The following is a 5,109-nucleotide window of genomic DNA, read 5'->3' as shown; positions in this document are numbered from 1 at the left end:
CGAGGTGATCGGAAGGCACTTCCTCTTTAACTGCCAAATGACACATTGCTGTTCTGAATGCTCGTATATCCCATGTGACCCACTTGGCGTAACCAAAATGAAGGAGAGCAGCTGGAGAGAGCCGAAGGAAGGGAGGATGTGGTTACTACTCGGAGGAAGAGAAAGCAAACATTAAAAAAAAGAGAATGCTTTCTTCAAAGTCTTTTCCAGTCTATAAAATCTCTTCTTTAAGTGGGCTTGTGCACACAGAAGCTTGCCATAACAGGAAGTTAGTACCTTTTGGAACATCTCAGTTCTTTCTACTTTTTCAACCACCCGTGCTACTATTTCCTTTCATTTCCTTTGCCTGCGTTCTGACATTCTGGTTTGGGGATCCCTTTTCTTTCATTAAAAGTACCCCACATCAAAAGCTCACTGAAACTAGAACAGAAGAAAGGAGCAGGGCATGATCCTGGCAGCGTAAGCAAGGAAAGATACAACTGCCTGATAGGCCGCTCCTCTCACCAGGTGGCTCAGGACAGATGATGCTGTTTTGAGTAGCCAGTGATGTGGAAATGGACAAAGAGGTTTAGACACACTAAGTAAAAATACGTGGAAGCTCAGAAGCTTTTATCTGGGCTGCAAACTACCCCTGGATATATCATAATAAAGCAATCCCCCTTTTTCAAAAGCTTTAAAAGAAAAGAGATGGATTTCCACCCACCCCCTTCTAATTGAAGGGTTTGGGGGTTGCCTTTTGTTTGTTTGTTTTCAGGACATCCTGGGATTCCTCATCAATTAATTGGGGGGGGCGCGGAAATCACTGGTCATTTTTTTTAATGTGTTTGCTGTAGAATCCTCTTTATTGCAGGCAGCATTATTATAGCTGAATTCCAGGAATGAGCATAATTGTACCTTTTAACTAAATCAGTTTGACCTTATAAACCTATAGTATGGCAAGCGAATCGTATTCCCTTTCTCGTTGTTAATGTTTGTGCTTGTTGTTGAGTGGGCAGTTCTGTCTGAAGGTCAGTTTTTTAATGTCAGCTGGGTGGAACTTTGTGTTGTTGTTTTATTATTGCTACCCAGTGCTTTTCTTCTGGGGGTACGCATACCCCTCAACATTTTGTGAATCTTTGTACTTTTGTCCATTTACGGCATTTATTTCCCCCAATTTGAACTGTAAAATGGTGATATTCTTGAGTCAAAATGGGAGTACTCCTAAACATTGTTTAAGAAAAAAGCAATGTTACTACCACTGTTATAGCATTCCATTTGTTTTGAATATGCTGTGATGGAGTATTATGGCTTTTTAATTGCAGTTTGGCACTGTGGGGTGCCTATGAGCAAAGAATGCAGCAAAGATGTTTGCTAAATATTACAAATGACACCCTTGTGTGTGGTACATATCTAATGAAATGTATTTAGTATGAGAAGGGGAGAGATATCAGATTGACTAGTGAGCAGCATAGGCAGAGCCTGAGTGAGCAAAACATCATGGGCATTACAACATAATTTTGTTTAAGTATCACATTTGTTATAGCATCATTATAGATCCTTTACAGATGGGCCAGTTTATTCTCCCATAGCGAGCCATTGCAGATGGAAGTTCAAGAGAAAGTCCGGTGATTAAGAGGAGGAGAAATTTATTTATACTTTGCATTTTTCCTTGATGGGACTGAAGGTAGCTTATAGACAAAAATAAAATAAAAAATGCTAAAAAGGTAGGGGAAAATCTTTTTTAAAAAACAGTTAAACATTGAAATAATTAAAATGATATACATATTTTAAAAATCTATTAAAACCACACCAATAATCACAATAAAAACAGCATGGCACCAGCCCATTAGTTAAAAGCAGTCCATTCCCAAAAGCCTGTTGGATCAAGAAAGTCTTAAAACTCTCCAACTCTCTTTATGTTGTTATGAAAAGAACAATCACCATTCTTTCTGCTCTGAAGCCTTCTCACTCCTCCCCTGGGTCCTTTCCAAGCAATCTGAGACTATGCCAACGCCTCTGTCTCTGCTCCTCCCTCTTCATCCCTCTTTGAGTCCTGGGAGGCTGAGGGAAGGGAAGCTTGTTGCAGCAGGAGACACCCTGGCTTCTTCAGCAGCCTGACTCATCTCTCTGCCTCTTGGTCTCCCTTCTCTCTTGTCATCTGCCTCTGATTCTGCCACAGACTCTCCTAGCTCACTAAGCCCTGTCACGCCTTCAGCTTCTGCCATCTCCTCTTTCCAGTCGTCTCCCTCTTCTCCCTCTGACTGTGGGGATGATTAGGGAGGCAGGAGAGGATATATCATTTAGCGATATCCTTCCTAACTTGCGCTAGCAAGTTCCATATTCTAACAGAGTTCCAAACATCCCCCTTTTTAAATTATGCAGCGATCAGCTTGTCGCTGACTTATCTATTAAAGATTCCTTCCTGGTAAAATCCCTTCTAATCCCACTTTAAAAGAATAAGCACAAGAATCTGATTAACGTTAATATAAAAGTAGTTTACTCACAGATTCGTTCAGGTTCACAGACATATCACTGAAGGCAGGCTTAGGTTACATAACAACTACAGTGGTACCTCGGGTTACAGATGCTTCAGGTTACACGATTTTGGGTTGCGCACTGCGCCAAACCTGGAAGTACCGGAACAGGTTACTTCCGGATTTTGGTCTCGCGCATGCGCAGAAGCGCTAAATCATGCTTTGTGCATACACAAAAGCGCCGAATCGCGACCTGCACGTGTGCAGAAGTGGCGCTGCAGGTTGCGAACGTGCCTCCCGCACGGATCACGTTCGCAACCCAAGGTTCCACTGTAGAACTATTCCATAAAGACGTTAGTCCCAAGTGACTGCAACTAAGCAGTCACTTCTCCAAACACACAGCAACGTACAAAATGGAGAACACACACTGATCAGAACATGGAGGCCATGTGCGCCTCCATCGAAATACAACAGACCACACCCTCTTCAAGTCACATGTAGTGGAAGTCTGTCCCAGCTCAGGAGGAAACAGGAAGTCTTCTCCTGAGTGGTACAAAACATCCCCTAACATGTCCACAGTAGGAAAGTTGTACTTGACTGCAGTTTTACATCCCACACTGACTCGTCATCATCCCACCCCCAATCCCCTGGCTCCGAGCCTTCTTCCCTTGGGGATTCCCCCCATCTGGTGCCTCCCACTATTCTCCTGTGTCCAGCCAGTCCATAACTGGGAATGATGAACCTATGGCCCTCAAGATGTTGTTGAATTCCAGGCTCCGGTTCCCATAATTCCTAACTGTTGGCCACAATGATTGCAACTGATGGAAGTCCCAACAACGTTTGGAAGGCTGCAGGTTCCTAACCCTTGCACTGAAATATGCAACGGGACAATTGCATTAACAATAATATGTGAAGGATGTTAGTTATAAGAAATGTATTGTTTCATATATTGCTATTGTCTGTTTGTCAGTTTATAGTTTGTTTATTTGATTGTATGTTTGTTGGTTGGTTTGTTTGCTTTCCTGGCATAAGTGTATCTATTTTAAAACAATAAAGATATGCATAGAAAAAAATAACAATAATATGTGAAGCAGCAGCAAAAAGCATAACACAAATTAGAATGCCTGGGGTGACTGAAACGCCTTAAACTGGATTGTGTGTGTTTTTATTGTTATTTTAGCTGTGCAGCTATTCAGTGTAACCCCTTGCTGAGCAAGTATGGGAAAGTGGCCTAGAAATGTTTTCAGTAAATTAAAAGAAAGAAAGAATGCACCTTTCCCCTCTGCACAGGAGAATCTCACAATACTGAAAAATCCCTCGCTTGGAACATTCCATTCTGGGCAGCAGCTTCCCAGCGTGCCAGTGCATGTAGGGGCTGCATGCCTGGGTGGCCTATCAGCAAAACGTTTCCTCTCCATATCTCCGTTTCCTGTGCAACGTCATCTGCCTTCTGTCAGATAGTAGGTTACTGTGACAAAGAGTGGATATGTACTATGCAAGTGAGCAATGACAGAGCAGAAAAACCCTGCGCTGTTTTACTCAGAACTGCTAATTGCTGGCCCTCAGTTTGTTTCCAAATGCACTAGGAAATTCAATTTCCCTAATGACTAGTTAATGGCTGTGGCGTCTGTGTGTGTGTGTGTGTGTGTGTGTGTGTGTGTGTGAGAGAGAGAGAGAGAGAGAGAGAGAGAGAGAGAGAGAGAGAGAGAGAGAGAACGAGAAAGAGGATGCCTGCACAAAATAAAAACAAGAGGAAGACTGCTTTTAATCAACAGGGACTTGAACAGATGCTGGCTGTGTATCTCTTCCTCCTGAACCCTGTAATTTCTTCATTTCCCATCCCTCCCACTCCTCCCAGGTGCCTTTTTCATCCAGCTCCCATGAGCCAAATCCCTGGCATTGCCCCATTTAGTTATACACTTGGCCACTGCTGTCTGAAGGAGACAAACACAAAATCCCATTTTATGTAGGCTGATCCTAAGCAAAAATCACTCACTCTGCCAAGATAAGGGATATCGATTTGGATTACTAGAAGGACATTAGAATAGTCATACTGTGCTGTCCGAGTAACTAAAGGTTAAAGCCTGGGCTTAGGAGGGAAATTTGGAAAAGTTACATCCTGCAGAAGGGGGGAAATTATTCTGGAGTGTATATGTTAAACTTTGAGTAATTGTTATTACAGATAATTGTCAGATAGAGTATTCTTTTTATCTATTTTCCTATTCTTTTCTGTTCTTTTTTTCTTTCTCTTTTTTATACAACTGTGTTTTGTAAGGATCATGAGCATTCCTTTCTTTTGCTTTATTGTCCTCCTTTTTTGATATATTACTTTTTATTCTAAGGGATGGAAGGATCTGTCCATTTTGCTTCTCTCAGTTTCTTCAATTCAGTTCTCCACATTGCTGCTGAGATTTGCAGGTTTTCCTTCTCTTTTTTAAAGAACCCTCATGAAAAAAATTCAGCGATTTAGTGCAAATTGCTCTTGATGCACAACACGGCAACCCATGCCCCAGCATGGCCTAATGGTAAAAAACACGCCAGGGCGCCATTCAAATCTCAGTAATGGCACAACTGGGTGGAATAACTTTGAATAAGCTTCTGTCTCTCAGCCTTCAGATCTCTTGTGTAACAGAGGCACAACCTGTCTAACAGGTTT

Source organism: Podarcis melisellensis (assembly GCF_964234715.1).
Source record: "Podarcis melisellensis genome assembly, chromosome: 11".
Classification (NCBI taxonomy): domain Eukaryota; kingdom Metazoa; phylum Chordata; class Lepidosauria; order Squamata; family Lacertidae; genus Podarcis; species Podarcis melisellensis.
The sequence above is the reverse complement of the archived record's forward strand: the minus strand, read 5'-3'. Positions refer to the sequence as shown.